General features: G+C 43.9%; 1 long non-coding RNA gene across 1 annotated transcript; it reads left to right on the top strand.

Moving 5' to 3' along the window:
- Positions 1 to 11,213: 11,213 nt before the first annotated feature.
- Positions 11,214 to 13,902, top strand: LOC110743907. Its single transcript, XR_002523695.2, has 2 exons — positions 11,214 to 11,642; positions 12,491 to 13,902. It is a non-coding gene; the product is annotated as an uncharacterized LOC110743907 (long non-coding RNA).
- Positions 13,903 to 16,775: the final 2,873 nt, after the last annotated feature.

Raw genomic sequence — 16,775 nt, 5'->3', positions numbered from 1 at the left:
TTATGGTTACAGTTGACTCTTGAACAATGTGGGGGCTAGGGTCACCAACCTTCTGTGCAGTTGAAAATAGACATATTATAAGTTTGACTTGCCAAAAGCTTCACTACAATAGCCTGCTGTCAACCTGAAGCCTTACCAAAAACATCAATAGTCGATTAAACATATTTTGTATGTTATATGTATTCTATGCTATAGTTTTACAATAAAGTAAGCTGGAGAAAAGAAAATCTTAAGGAAATCACAAGGAAGAGAAAATATGTTGGCTAGGTATGGTGGCTCATGCCTGTAATCCCAGCACTTTGGGAGGCCCAGGTGGGCAGATTGAGCCCAGGAGTTCAAGACCAGCCTCGACAACATGGTGAAACCCTGTATCTACATAAAAATACAAAAATTAGGCCGGGCGCGGTGGCTCACGCCTGTAATCCCAGCACTTTGGGAGGCCGAGATGAGCGGATCATGAGGTCAGGAGATCGAGACCATCCTGGCTAACATGGTGAAACCCCGTCTCTACTAAAAATACAAAAAAATTAGCCAGGCGTGGTGGTGGGCGCCTGTAGTCCAAGCTACTTGGAGGGCTGAGGCAGGAGAATGACATGAACCCAGGAAGTGGAGCTTGCAGTGAGCCAAGATCGTGCTACTGCACTCCAGCCTGGGCAACTGAGCGAAACTCCATCTCCAAAAAAAAAAAAAATTAGCCAGGCATGGTGGTGTGCACCTGTAATCCCATCTACTCAGGAGACTGAGGTAGGTGGATCATGTGAGCCTGGAGAGGTAAAGGCTGCAGTGAGCCGTAATGGCACCACTGCACTCCAGCTTTGGTGACAGAGCAAGACCCTGTCTCAAAAAAGAAATAAAAGAAAAAATATATTTAGTATTCATTAAGTGGAGTTGGATCATCATAAAGGTCTTCATGCTGGTTGTCTTCACGTTGAGTAGGCCGAGAAGGAGAAGGAAGTGAAGGGCTTGGTCTTGCCGTCTCTCAAGTGGCAGAGGCAGAAGAAAATCCAAATGTAAGTGGACCGATGCAGTTCAAACCCAAGTTGTTCAAAGACATTGTATTAGCATTAGACATTGTGGAAAATACAGAAAAATGTAAAGATGAAAATAGAAGGCCGGGCGCGGTGGCTCAAGCCTGTAATCCCAGCATCCTTGGGAGGTCAGGACGGGTGGGATCACGAGGTCAGGAGATCGAGACCATCCTGGGCCGGCACGGAAAACCCCACCAGTACAAAAAAAATAGCCGGCGCGGTGGCTTTGCAGTCCCAACTACCGGGAGGCTGAGCAGGAGAATGGCGCGAACCCGGGAGGTATGGAGCTTGCAGTGAGCTTGAGATCAGGCTACTGCACTGCCCAAGCGTGAGCGAGACCCGCCCTCAAAAAAAAAAAAAAAAAGAAAATAGAATTAGTGCTACCCAATGATGTTCACCTGTCACCATACTTTCTTTCAGTATTTAGTCTGTGCATAAACATTATATTATCTGAATCATAGTGTGTATATATAGTTTAATATCTTGATTTTCATTCATGACTGTTTCTCATTTTGAGTATATTAGTATTACAGTTTTCCTGACATATTCTTTTTAGTGGCTGCATATTATATTTAAACATGTAACTTTATGTACATATAATGCAAGGCATAGCAAAATTGCGTGCAGAATTTCATGACAAGTGGCATGCATTTTTGTGAGAAAAAAATATGTCAATTTTCTTTCACATAGAGAGATCATAATTAATTTAACTATTTTCTTATTGTGGGACACTTAGATTTTTCTTCCCAAAGTTTCTTTATTGTAAATATGTTAGGTTGGTGCAAAAGTAATTGCTCGGCCGGGCGCGGTGGCTCAAGCCTGTAATCCCAGCACTTTGGGAGGCCGAGACGGGCGGATCATGAGGTCAGGAGATCGAGACTATCCTGGCTAACACAGTGAAACCCCGTCTCTATTTAAAAAATACAAAAAACCAGCCGGGCGAGGTGACGGGCGCCTGTAGTCCCAGCTACTCGGGAGGCTGAGGCAGGAGAATGGCGTAAACCTGGGAGGCGGAGCTTGCAGTGAGCTGAGATCTGGCCACTGCACTCCAGCCTGGGTGACAGAGCGAGACTCCGTCTCAAAAAAAAAAAAAAAAAAAAGTAATTGCTGTTTTTGCCATTAAAGGCAACAGCAAAAACCAAAATTACTTTTGCACCAACCTAATACTTCAATAAGCATCTTCATATTTAAATTTTGTCCACATTCCTGGCTGTTTCCTACAGAGTATAGACATTCTTCAGGCTGGATGCATATTGCCAGATTTGAATACCAACCTTTTAGAGAGTTTAGTATTGACCTTTCGTTCTTGCCACTGGGGAAAATTAAGTTAAATAATCTCAATAAGGTCTTGGTTTGTGGACTTGGGGGAAAAGTATATCTCATCTTGCAAAATAGCCATATGAGAAGTGTTACGAATGAATCATTTACTGTATGCCTGGGTAAAAATAGCTGCACACCTTATCTAGTGCTTCAGCTTTGAATCTCAAAGTACACAGCCAATTTGTATTATGAATAAGGACTTCGTAACCCATATTGTTGACTTAAATGGTATTAAGTGGTGGTTGGTCAGGGAGAAGGTGGAGAGGCTAGAAACCAAGGAATACCACCGTGCCGAAGGTTGAATCCCATTAGGTAGAACCAGTATATATTTATATTCTTTGCTTATTCATCCTCTGTTCATGACTAGTGTGGTCATTAATTATATTTAAACATGTAACTTTATGTACATATAATGCAAGGCATAGCAAAATTGCGTGCAGAATTTCATGACAAGTGGCATGCATTTTTGTGAGGAAAAAAATATGTCAAGCTACTTTTAGGACTGTAACTGACCACTTGGCTATTGCATGCCTTGTGCCTTAGGTCTGGGATGTTTCTTTTGCATGCCTCTGGAATCAAGTGACTCTGATACTGCAAGCACTTCAGAGTGTGTGTAAGCAATTTCAGCTGGTTCCATCCTGATATTTACAAAACTGCCTGGATCATACTAACAACCATGCAATGATATATATTTATATTAAGAAAACAACGATTCAACTTGAAAGATGAAGGAAGACAAACTATTTATGTACAATGAGTCCTAAGTGTACACCACTATGTTTTCCATCAGCCTTTGATTTTCTGTCACTCCTCTTTTTCTTTGAAATTTAGAGTCAGAAGTGAACTGACTTCATGGTTTTCCTCATGATTATTTGATATCCTCTAGGGAATCACAACTTAAAGACTACATTCTTCCTTCTCAAAATTCATGTTAAAGATTTCTCGATGCAGAGCCACAGGCTATTTTGGAGTTTGAAATGGAGCAGTTAAAACTAGGAGGTCACACACGTTGAGATTATTCCTTCACTGCATCTCGCCGGCTTGTGTGCCTGAGGAGACACGCATCTCAGAGGGCAGAGGGGCAGCCATTGTCCAATGAGGTTATTTCACCTACTATATAATAGAATGCACAGGACAATAGTGCATTTGTTATAAAGGCTACTCGAGTATGTTATACAATTATTCTTCACCAAAAACAACAACCTAATAACTCACTGTTGGTATGAGTCTTATTTGGTAGATAGCCAGGACTATAAAATATACAAAGCCAAACTTTGCCATTATTTCCGTCTAAACCTTAGAGATTGCTACAACCATATATTCAGCCTTAACAAAGATCTTTGGCGCCATTCCCATTTTCTTTCTGTTAATTCTTTGGTCATTTTCAAATGCAGAGTCCTCCCAAGTGGAGGGCCGTTTGTCTCTTACTTGTGGCCCTTTGCTCCAAAAAGAGAACTGACTAATCCTTTCTTCTCTGAGTTTAACCCTCATTCTTTTTTCTTCCCTCCTCCTTTTTAAAAGTATTCCTCCTTAGTTTATAAAATCTAGAAATTTCTGTCTTATAATTTTGTTTAAGATTAGTAAATAAGCAATTCTCTTTGTCATTCTCCCCTCTTATAAATCAGCATTGTTTATCAATTTTTAGGAACAATCCCAAGACATGGTTCATGAAAAGAAGGAACCAATTGCAAAATAAGTGAGGAAGTTTCTGATTTAACTTCCTGCTGAAATTCCTAGGAAGAAAGACAAAAAGCTGAAGACTCACATAACCCTCATGCCCTAGAGACAGTGAAGTGTAGGGTAAGAGCTCAGTCACCTGGTGGTCTTGGATGAGTATACTGACTCTGCCACAGTGAGCTGTGGACCTGGGGGAAATAACCTGCCAACTTTGTGCCTCTGTTTCCAGATCTGCAAAATGGGAATACTAATGCCTGCTTGGTAGGGTTATTCTGAGGATTTCCTGGAACAATATTTATGTATAATCAGGATGACTTGCTCCACAAAACCCAAATGCAAAGAAGTCACATTTCTTGATTATTCTAAATACAGTGAAATCTGGATCTGAACCCTCCACCTACTAAGGCCAGCAAGAAGCTTAGTGTCAGTTGGCTTATGTAGCTCATGCAGATGGGAACGGGCCCTTTGTTCCTCGACTCTGTGGTCACAGCCCTTAGCACTGCTCCTTCTGCAGCCCAGCCTCTGTGCAAGTCAGGTCCTCACCACCCACTGGAGCTACTACTCAAGGCCAGCTTTGGTGATGCCCACTTAGCAGGCCTGACATGAAGCTCATGCACCCCCCAGAGAGACGCCTCTTCCAGAATGTTGCACTCAGATGGGGTGTCCTACCACCTGCAGAAACTTAAGTCCCACCGCTCATAGACTGTGGAGATTCACCCCCTTTCTGGGGTAGATCTTTCTGTAAATCCACAGAAGTACCAGGCTGGAAGTCCTCTGACTCTTGGACAGTTCTGGCCCCTTCTTGGGGAGGGCCCAGAATTCCCAAACAAATGCTTTATGGAAGCAGTTTCTCCAGAGGCTCCCGGAACATGAAGGAGCTGTTAGCACCACTTTAGGTCTAAAAGAGCCAAGACCTTGGAAAACGAAGACCTCCCTTTCCCTCCAGTGTAAGATGTTGGGGTATGTGAGAATGAAACACGAATTTCCCTGCTGACGCATTTGCAAACTATCAAGTGTATGGTGACTGTTCCAAGGGCATCACCATTTTGCCAAATTCCCCCTGTGAAACAGTTTTACTACAGGAAACAAAATAAATTTTTTAAAACTTCTTGGATTGCAGGAAGACATGGTCTATGAATTACAGAAAACCACACACAGAGGTAAGATGAAAAGTTAGGAAAACAAGATACAAAGAGAGATGCGATAAGAATGAGTGACAAAAAAACAAAAATAACAAAAATGCAATCAAAGAATTAAAATCCCTCCTGGAGGTGGAAAGAAGCAAAATTAACAGTGTAGAAAATGGAAACGTTGATTTGGAGGTGAGCCTTGAGAGGTCTTTTAGGATATACAGGAAAAGAGCATAGAGTTAGACATGATAAGCAAAAATAAATAGTCACTAAGAAAAGTGATAGATTCTGATAAATATAAAGAATGGGAATTCAGTTTAAGACTTAACAGTATTACTAACCAAGAAACCAGAACAACAGAAATAAGTGATAATGACTTTATTGAAGAAAACATTTTCAAGCTGGAAAAAGACTGGGCTCACAAATTCCAGGTGAAATCAATTTTAAAACACCCACACCTAGACACATATTGACATTTTTTAGTTACAAAGAAAAAGAAGAAGTGCTGCAAGTATCCACACAGGAAGTACTACCCCCAACCCCAAACAAGTTGTTGATGGAAGAACAAATACCAGACTGACTTCTGATCTCTTTGTACTACTACAGTCAGAAAACAATGGAGAAGCATCTAAAAGCATTTTATATTCAGCCAAGTCGACTTTCATGTGTAAATGACCTTGCTTCCGAATACCCCCTAGTTTTATTACCATAATACAGCAATGAGACTGATTAGTACTCAAAAGAGTAGTTATTGTATCTTATCCACCATGGTAATTTAGTTTCTTGATGAGATTCTAAAGTTGTATGTGAATGCCAGTTTTATGCCTCCCCATCTCTGTGTGTGTGTTTTAACTTTGGTTTTAACGATCCTCTAATCTGGCAGTGGTGGTGTTATTTGCTGCTGAGGAAAGAGGTCTCTCTCCCAATGACTTCTGTAACCTCGTCTCTCCCACTCCAAGGGTGGTCCTATTGTTTGCCTTGCCACTGGGAATTTCTACTTTGTGGGCGTAGTGTTTGCTCAGGTGGAAGAGCTCCACATAGCGAGTCTTTGTCCCTTAATTTTACTCCAAATGCCAACACTTTGATTTATGAATTATATTGAAAAACTGGCGATTATTAGAGTTAAAGGCCTCTTACATCTTCTAGGCTAGCATCCTTGGTTTACAGGTGAAAAAACAGTCCCAGAAAAGAGCCATCACTTGTTTAGAGTCACAGATTCAGATACCATTCATGTTAGGACCAGCTAGGCTCCTGGTTTTTCTGCATCCCCCACCAGGCTGAAACTGATGGACAAGATCTATTGGGAGACCCAAGTGATCCCATCTTCACCATGATGAAGAAGTTCGTGAGTGGCAGGGCTCAAAGCCTGTGGAATGGCCAAAGGCAAGCTAATGCCGCATAATCAAAAAGTCAATGAATTTCCAACAATAAGCAGAGGCACACCTTCAACCTAGCACCTCGGAGCCATTGAAAACTCAAGGTATTCATTATAGAAAAGTCCAAGGATACAGAAGACATGCTCTAGCCAGTTTTTCAAAGCTCTTAGAAGTTTTGACTTTGGGCAGGGGCACAGTAACTCACCCCTGTAATCCCACCTACTCAGGAGGTTGAGGAGTTCAAGACCAGCCTGGGAAGTAGAGTGAGACCCTGTCTCAAAACAAACAAAAAGAAAGAAAGAAAAGTTTGACTTTTAAGGGCTCTAGTAACAAAAACTTCCTTTCTAAGCCAGCAAACTTGGCTCATGGCACCTGACATCCTTTCATCAAACGCTGGTCCAAATTCAAGGGGCAAGACCATCTCCTGCGTTTGTAGATTTCATAGCTTCTCTTCTTAGGTGAGTCATAACTCTTTAGGTTGCAAAAGAGAGGAGCCCTGCTCCAACTAGCCTAATCAAACAAACCAGAAGAAGAAATGAATTGCTTCATAACCAAATACCAGGAAGGCAGGGGCAGAATTGGGCCTAGGATTAACTTCTCCACATCACATGGAACATGGCTGCTCACGTCTCTGGGCCAACATCAACCCCACTTAAAGAGCAGAGAGGAAAAGAGGCCGGGCGCGGTGGCTCAAGCCTGTAATCCCAGCACTTTGGGAGGCCGAGGCGGGTGGATCACGAGGTCAGGAGATCGAGACCATCCTGGCTAACATGGTGAAACCCCGTCTCTACTAAAAATACAAAAAACTAGCCGGGCGTGGTGGCGGGCGCCTGTAGTCCCAGCTACTCGGGAGGCTGAGGCGGGAGAATGGCGTGAACCCGGGAGGTGGAGCTTGCAGTGAGCCGAGATCGCGCCACTGCACTGCAGCCTGGGCGACAGAGCGAGACTCCGTCTCAAAAAAAAAAAAAAAAAAAAAAAAAGAGCAGAGAGGAAAGAGGGCACCTTCCACCTGTTGTCAGTGTATAGAATTCCCAGGCGGGGACACTGATGGCTGTGTAACTGTGGACAGGGGGATGACCCAGCCTGGTTCCATGCTCACCACTCTGTTGAGGAACATTTTCTGTCAGTAAATTAAGGAGAATGGGCAGGAAATGGGCACAGGACGGATCTGAATAATAGCCACTACATTATCCGCAGCAAGTGTTGGTTAGTACGGAGTTTATTATCCACCAGTGCCAAATACCTGTGTTTCCAAGAAAGGAGAAAATAAATTAATAATTCCCCTACATTGCCTTCACCTTGGCCATGACCAAGCCCACTTCTGGAAGGTACAGGGCACTCTCCAGCCTGCCTCCTGCTCAGGAAAGACTGCCAGAGAGCACGAGGGCTTAGGAACCTGCATGCATAAGGAGATGTCCACTGTGCTTTGTGGAGACTTTCTCCTCTCTTGGAGCCCTTTTGTATTAGTCCATTTTCATTCTGCTGAGAAAAACCTACCCAAGACTGGGTAATTTATAAAGAAAAAGAGGTTTAATGGACTCACAGCACAGTTTTACATGGCTTGGGAGGCCTCACAATCATGGCGAAAGGCGAAAGGCACGTCTTACATGTCAGCAGACGAGAGAATGAGAGCCAAGCAAAAGGAGAAACCTCTTATAAAACCGTCGGACCTCCTGAGACTTATTCACTACCACGAGAACGGTATGGGGGAAACTGCCCCCATGACTCAATTCTCTCCCACTGGGTCCCTCCCACAACACATGGGAATTAGGGGAGCTACAATTCAAGATGAGATTTAGGTGGGGACACAGCCAAACCATGTCACCTTTCCAGGGGTCTTGGTGGTCTCTTTCCCTTCCCCTAGATAAGATAGCAGTAAGGAGGGCAGGATGGTGTGTTCAGGGCTTAGAAAACAAGTTCGCTTGGTACCAGGTGAGAAACAAACTCACTGTTGGGTCATTACTGGTGAGAAGACACTCAAGTTCAAGTCTCCGAGATGATGCCTCGTGCTGTATTGGGCAGGCGGTGGGAATATAAGTCAGTCTTGGAAGGTGTGGCTGTGAGCAGTGTCAGCAACCCAGGTGAGACCTTGTCTCTGCCATCGACAAACTGGCTGGTGCATTTTGAGCAAAGCAGGAGCTATTGACCTCCATGAGTGAAAGCCCACTGGTCAGCTCATTACTCTTTGTTTGTGTGCCACAGCCTCAATCTAAACAGTAAGGACTGTTACTTTTTGAGCATTCTTGCTGCACAAACACTTTACATACTTGATACAAATATCCTGAAAGGTAGGTATTTTTGTTTAACCCCCTTTCATAGGTAAGAAAAGTGAAACTCAGAGAAGTGAAGTAACTCACCTGAGATCACACAGCAGTGAGTAGCAGAATCTTGATTCAAAGTAAGATCTGACCCCAAAGTTTAGGCTACTTCCACCACACTAGGCTGCAGCTCTCAGCGAGCAGATGAAAGAGGGTGATGGTCTCACTTTGGGGACATCTTGTCTTTCTTTCCCAGTCTGCTAGATTGAATTCTAGGGCCTTCACTGGGCCTCAACAGAATACATTTGGGATTTTGAAAACATAGCCCTTAATTCAATTTGACTGCTAGGACAACCCCCTCATTCACAGGCAGGAGGAAAAGAGAGGATGATTCGGTTACTGGTGGTGGTTACAGCTCTGAAGGAGGAGAGGTTTACAGCCTCCCTGAATGGCTGTTGCAGGGCAGGCAGGAAGGAAGTCTGGGGAGATAGAGAAGAAAACCATGAGAGGGGACACCTGGGGAGGCAGGTTTCTGAGGTTTGTGCGGGGTGCAAGGAAAAGGCCACACAATGGATGAACAGATGCCAAATATCTCTGTTTCCAGGAGGAAGCCACACATGGAAAAAAAATTCTACCCTAAACAGTTCTCAAGTACACCCACGTCCTGAAACAGCATGGAAAATAAATTAACAAATAGCCTGCTATAAACACAGTGGAGGTGGGAAATTCTATAGTAAACCAGAAAGGAATTCATTTTATTCAAAACTGCTTTGAGAAGGTTGTCTAGGGTGGGTGAATACTTTGAGGCCAGGGCAGCTAGACATCACGGGCATCTCTGGCTTTGTCACACCTGGGGGCCCAGAGCTCAATGTGGAAAGAGTGTGTCACATTTGGGTCCATGGTTTGTGGGAGTTAGGAGAGGAGTGGAGGCTCTTGAGTGGCTGAACCCTGTCTTCTTATCTGCAGCCTCTCTTCATGGCCCTCAGCCAGGACTTGCACTTTTCACATGGCGTGTGAAGCAAGTGACTCTTGCAAGGAGAGAGTGTGATCAGGAGCTGGGGACAGTTTGCCAGCTGGTCATCTTGGATGGGAATCCTATGTCCCACTGACCTTTGTGCCTTGAGAACTCCCTGGATCTCAAAATAGAGTATTTCCTCCCAGGGCGGGGGGGGGGGGGGGGGGGGGTCATACCAGCCTCAACGACATCTTGCCAAAACAAAAATTAACTTTAATTTGAATTTACACTAATTTAAAACAGGAATATGTGCCATCTGGCATTTTTATAAATAAGATGATATGTTGCAGAAACAAGTAATGAGAATTTCAAGGCTTCCCAGATCACTGGAAGGTCGTGAGTTTAGCATTCTTTTTTTGTTGATTTTTTTAGTTTTGAGACAGAATCTCACGCTGTCGCGCAGGCTGGAGCGCAGTGGTGCAATCTCGGCTCACTGCAACCTTTGCCTCCTGGATTCAAGCAATTCTCCTGCCTCAGCCTCCCGAGTTGCTGGGATTACAGGCGCCTGCCACCACGTCCAGCTAATTTTTGTATTTTTAGTATAGACGGGGTTTCACCATGTTGGCCAGGCTGGTCTTGAACCCCTGACCTCAGATAATCTGCCTGCCTTGGCCTCCCAAAGTGCTGGGATTACAGGCATGAGCCACTGTGCCTGGCCGAGTTTAGGGTTCTGTAGGGATTGTGGAAAACCTCCACTGGGACAAATGTTCCTAGTGCTTTTGTGGCCACTTCCAGCTACAGAACAATGAGGCAGAAGACTGTACACTTGTGCCATTCACTGGCAGGGACGCCCACCTCTCCTTCTCCCAGGGGAGGCAGGACGTGGGCTGTGACCACCTTACAGTGCACAGGTGCCTCAAGATTTCCTAACTCTGTTTGGCAAATATTTAAAGACCTTTATAAATGTATTTAATACCTATTTGTTTAAACAACACTTTTGATTAAGAGATGACCAAAATTGGATACAGGAAAACCCAGGAAAATTATTTTATCTCTAGAGAGACATTGGAGAAAAGGTGTGATCGTGTAAAGAAACAGGGAAAAACAACAAATAAGCCAAGTAAGCTATTGGTCCCCAAAGTGCTTGGGTAGAACACTAGTCCTGAGAGAAGGTCATCACAGAAAGGATTCTGGGGTCAAAACCAGGCTCAGTCTATCGTTGATGGGCATTTGGGATGATTCCATGTCCTTGCTATTGTGAATAGTGCTGCAATGAATGTATGCGTGCATGTATCTTCATAATAGAATGATTTATGTTCCTTTGGGTATATACCCAATAATGGGATTGCTGGGTCAAATCGTATTTCTAGTTCTAGATCTTTGGTACATATACACCATGGAATACTATGCAGCCATAAAAAGGAATGAGATCATGTCCTTTGCAGGGACATTGATGAAGCTGGAAGCCATTATCCTCAGTAGACTAACACAGGAACAGAAAACCAAAAACCACTTATAAGTGGGAGCTGAACAACGAGAACACATGGATACAGGGGGGGAACAGCGCACTGGAGCCTGTCGGGGGATGTGGTGGTAGGAAGGAGAGTATTAGGGAAAATAGCTAATACATGCCAGGCTTAATACCTAGGTGATGGGTGGATAGGTGCACCTAACAACCATGGCGCATGTTTACTCATGTGACAAACCTGCACATGTACCCCAGAACTAAAAATTAAAATTAATTTATTTTCAAATAGGCTCAGAGGAATCCTGTATCGTGGGACTCTGGCTAGCTTTATTTAACCTGGAACTTCACAAACTGACCCAGGATCTCATGGTTCTTGCAACTCTGCATTTTACTGTATGGAAAGGAGGGAAAGAAATCAGAATGAACATAGGTGAGTGTCTTATTTCCATTTAGGCTGCTCTAACAAAATACTGTACACAGAGTGGCTTGTAAATAACATACACATGTATTGCTCACAGTTCTGGAGGCTGGAAAGTCCAAGATCAAGGCGCAGGCAGCTTTGGCGTCTGGGGAAGTTTTGCTTCCTTGTAGACAGTGCCATCTTGCTGTATCCTCATGTGGCTGAAGGGGCAAAGGAGCTCTCTCTGGCCTCTTTTATTAGGACACTAATCTCATTCATGAGGGTTCTGCTCTCCCATAACATAATCACCACCTCTTGGCTCTAATACCATCACCTTGGGGGCTAGGACTTCCACGTATGAATTTTGGGGGCACGCAAACATTCAGACCATAGCAGTGAGCATGAGCGAAATTTTAGGAAGGAAATTCTAACAGAATTGGGAAATGCATTATGCATGATTCAATTTTGTGCAATCTTAGGCCTCGAGAGAACAAGGAGGGAAACTAACAGATTTTGTGCTGAGCAATTTTTTTCTATAGCAGGACAGGCAGAACAATGTCTTCTTCCACCCAAGCACTGAACCAAACCACAGGAGAAGAAACAGAACCAAATGAGAGAGATTCAACCGACCAGTCTAAGGCTTACCAGAAACGAACAAAGACATACCAAAATAGTCCATCCATGCACAAACACAGACACACAGGGACAAGGCACAAGTGTGTCTCTTATACCAGCACAGGTGCTAGCGAGAAACCCATTCACATGAACACTTTATGCAGATTTTAAAGGGAAAACTCTTCTTTTAAAAATAGAGGATTTTTATCTTTGTAGTATCCATATTTATTCATTCATTCATTTGATGCAATTTATGTGCCCAGATGCCTGGTCAGGGCTGAGGATGTGGAGTGGACAAGCCAGGATTGCTGCAGTGATGTGCTCACCGTTGGACAGAGGAATGACTGTCAACAAATCACTACAGGCCCATACGTTAAGTTCTTTAATAGTACGATGACTGGAACTACTGGACGGAACCCAAAAGGCAGTCACCCAAACGTATCATGTCCATTTTGATCCCTACAGCAATTAAGCCTTGCTTTCACGGCCGCTGAAGCAGACCAACAGATGGTGGTTTAATTGTTTATAAAACCAAACATTAACTACTGGGCTTGGCAACATATCTCTTCTCCTGAAGCCTCTCAAAGCAGATATGAGACAACACTCTGGAAGATGCTAAGAAACACCAAAAGATCAAAGGTCAAATCTTGGAATTCAGATCTGTCCTTTTCCTGCCTTATAACTTCTGTCAAACTGCAATATGGTGAGATCGTTCACATGTTTCACAGCAGTGTTGCATGGAATGACTAATGGCCTTCAGTTGGTTCCTGTGTAGATGGTAACACGGAAAGCTGTTCACAAAACCCCTTTCTAGCAAAGATGCGTTTCTGCCAAGTCACATATGTTGGCCAGAGGTGTGTTGAGGGAAATTGGCCCTCTTCAGAAAAATATAGTCTCCTTGTTCCTGGCCACATTTTAATGTTGCCCTGCCTTTTAGCTTATGAAGCTTCAGGCTCTCTATACAAATGCTGTCCGTTTTAATAGAGTGCTAATCGCAGTAATGGGCAGGGCACTTATGTCTGTAATCATCACATCAACGCCACTTGGCTTAATCCTTGAAAATGGACAACAAGCTATTACTAAACCATAAAAATCGCAAATTGTGCATGCTGACCTAGAGACACCTCCAATCAATGAGAAGCAGCCTCAGAGCCACCAAAGGCTCTTCAACGTCCAGCTGTCACAACATTCCCCAAGAACTTCAAAGATTTTAAAGGCCACCATTTCCATGCACATGTCTCTGGGTATTGCTGCTGTTTACACTTCGCAGAAGCTGGACACTCAGCCTGTTTCGGGGGGACCCAGGCTAAAGGTTCTGCCCTAGGTGTGGTAAGTATCTATTGATGCGCAGTGCGAACACAGCCTTTGTAGCTTCCCCACCCTCTGCGTGGGGAACGGATGGCTCCTATTGCAATCTTCCTTCCCCAGCGACCTCTTCCTTATCCTGGGTTCAGCTTCAATGTCACATGCCCAGACTTTCAGGCTCCAGGACTTATACCAGCACCCACTCTCCTTCCTGGTTCCCAGGCCTTTGGCCTTAGACTGGGAGTTATGGGATTGGCTCTCCCAGTAAAGGGTAAGATAGATATATTCTTTTATATATAATATATAACACAATGGCTCTCTGTCTGCATGGGTTCTACATCTTCTGATTCAACCAATCATGGGTCAAAAATATTCAAAAAAATAGAAAAATAATAATGCAACAATACAAATAATGCAAATTAAAAAGACGGTATAACCATTTACATGGCATTTACATTATATTAGGTATCATAAGTAATCTAGAGATGATTTAAAATATAGAAGAGAATGTGTATGGTTTGTATACAAATACTATATCATTTTATTTAATGCACTTGAGCATCTGAGGATCTTGGTATCTGCAGGGATCCTGGAACCAATCCCCCGTGAGTACCTAGGGATGGCACGACTATGTATAATATATCTTTGTAAAGGGGCTAGCCGGATAGTGGGAGCCCTCATTTCCTTACCAAGGAATCTGAAGTTGATCTGATCAGTGGAAAGTCTCTGGAAGAGTATTGCATGATTAGAATTTTATTTGTTTTACACACACCACACACACACACACACACACACACACACACACACAAGATAGACCAATCTGTGTGGAAGGAAGTAGGTTAGAAGAACACAGGATTAGAAAGCTTGCCTTGATAACAGGTCACAAATGCTGCCAAGTGTGTAGTCAAAAAAATTTGGACTTATTTTCTAGACCAAGTGTCCAGATCTTAAACATTTTCAGAGGTTGGTGAGGTAGCAAATGTGTGAAGTCTCTGAGTGTGGTTGCTCTGTGTAAATTTAGAATGTCAAAATGCTGCATTTTTCCAACCAACCAGTCACATCAGTGGCTGACAACTGCTCTGTGAGCTTGATCCTTGCTGTAGGAAATGGGGAGCCATAGATGATTCTTGGGGAGGAGGACTTATAGCAGATGCTGTTGGTGTTCTCTGCCCAGATCCCATTGGTCCACTCTTAGAGTTGCCTGCAGACAAGTCCCCTTGAGCTGGTATCTTCCAGCATCTCTGCCTGAGAGCATTCTCGGGGCTGGCCATCTAGAGACAGGCTAGAAGTGCCAGGACATTACAGCATTGGGAGCATCCCTCAGACAGTGAGGGACAGAAGCTGCTGGATAAACACCCCAGCCTTCTGGCTCCTTGATAGGTCATTGCTGAGGTTTACGCAGTTTTTCGAGGGCGCCTGGAAGAATTGAGCCTCAGTTGCTCACATTTTTGTCATAAATGCAACTTTATTAGCTGTCTTAGGTGGGGTCACCTGAAAAATAGACCCTGCCATACGCAGTTGACTGCAAGAAGTTTATTAGGGAATTCCTTTGAGAGCAACACCTATGAAGAGGAAAGAAAGTAGGACTGGATAGAAGGAGTCGTTGAACCGTGGTGCCATTAAAGCTTCAGAGGATCCCACGGGAAGCTCTGGCGCTGGGATAGCCCTTCAGAGCCGACCGATTGAGACCAAGGTGGGGTCAGGGCTTTATATCCGCCATTGATTAGTCAGTAGATGTGGCTGCCCCAGGTTGGGACCTGGGTTAAGGCTGTTCTCTGCTGCTGAGAGCAGTTCCTGGCTCGAGACTCAGCTAAAAGCCATCAACCAGCAACACTCCCAACGGCTGGGAGAGGGAGGACCTCAGTCCTGAGGGGGAATCTCGGCAGCACACCATACCATCGGCCTCCCTCCCTTCCCTGTCTTCCTTCTTTAACCCCTCCCTATCCTAGGGGTCATCTTCCAAATGAACTACCTACACCCACATTCTTGTTTCAGGGTCACTTTTGGGGGAACCCAAACAAAGGCAGGTATGGCATGATCTGTACTTCTGTCTATCCACGTAGCAAAGCTGCACATGGATTCCCTGAAGTTGAAAAAAGGAGCCAACTAGAAAATAAATTAGGATAACAACAAAAAACAAAAAAAGAGGCTAGACACCAATATGGTAGCAGTATATGCAGTAGATCAGAGGGTGGACAGACTGTCCAAAAAGATGATGCCGGTTGTTCAGGGGCATGGGATTAAATTAAAAGGATGCCCAAGGGAAAACAAGAAATGAGACAGGTGAAATTGCAATGAATGGAAGTAATGTATGCAAAAACGGGGAATGGTATGCAGCTGACAGAGGTTAATATGGCTTTAGGAATTTTGCCCTCGAAGTCATGGTGTGCTGTCCAAGTAGAGCTTCCCTCAGCCAGGTGGCTATCATACCAATTTACAAGTTAGGCATATGGAAGTGGTAGGTTGATATGATAGAAGAGATTATAAAAAATTGTTAGCGTAATCCCAGCACTTTGGGAGGCCAAGGCGAGTGGATCACCTGAGGTCAGGAGTTTGAGACCAGCCTAGATAACACAGCAAAACCCTGTCTCTACTAAAAATACAAAAATTAGCTGGGTGTGATGGTACGTGCTTGTAATCTCAGCTACTCGGGAGGCTGAGGCAGGAGAATCACTTGAACCTGGGAGGCGGAGGTTTCAGTGAGCTGAGATGGTGCCATTGCACTCCAGCCTGGGCAACAAGAGTGAAACTCCATGTCAGACCAAAAAAAAAAAAAAAAAAAAGAGAGAGAGAAATTGTTATGGGAGAGAGGACAGAAATGGAGACACCAACTAACAATCTCCAAGCATCTACAATGTACCAGATATTGTGCTAGGCTGAGGACAGGTCTTTAGAAAAGATCAACATTTACAGGATTTTTTTTTTTTTTTTTAAAGGAGGCAGACAGTTGGGAAGAGCAATCAGCAATGGCAAATCCCAAATCCACCAGCTACAACCTTTCTATGGTCTGCCCACTGCAGACATCACTGATTGATCAGTTTTCTCCACAGAGCTTGGACTTGCCTCAAAATCCTTCCCCACATCGTGCTCTAGGAAGCGATTCTAAATCATCAGATTTAGTCCTTGAGAGAAAAACTCTGCTATTCTATATTATGGAAGCCAAGAGAAGAAAGGCTTGCACAGAGGAGAGAGCACGTGGGAGCCATTTTCAATATAAGAGAGACAGAAGCCTCTTTCTCTCTC

This window comes from Papio anubis, chromosome 8, assembly GCF_008728515.1.
Source record: "Papio anubis isolate 15944 chromosome 8, Panubis1.0, whole genome shotgun sequence".
NCBI lineage: Eukaryota > Metazoa > Chordata > Mammalia > Primates > Cercopithecidae > Papio > Papio anubis.
Note: the sequence above shows the minus strand (reverse complement) of the source record. Positions and strands in the feature narration are given on the sequence as shown.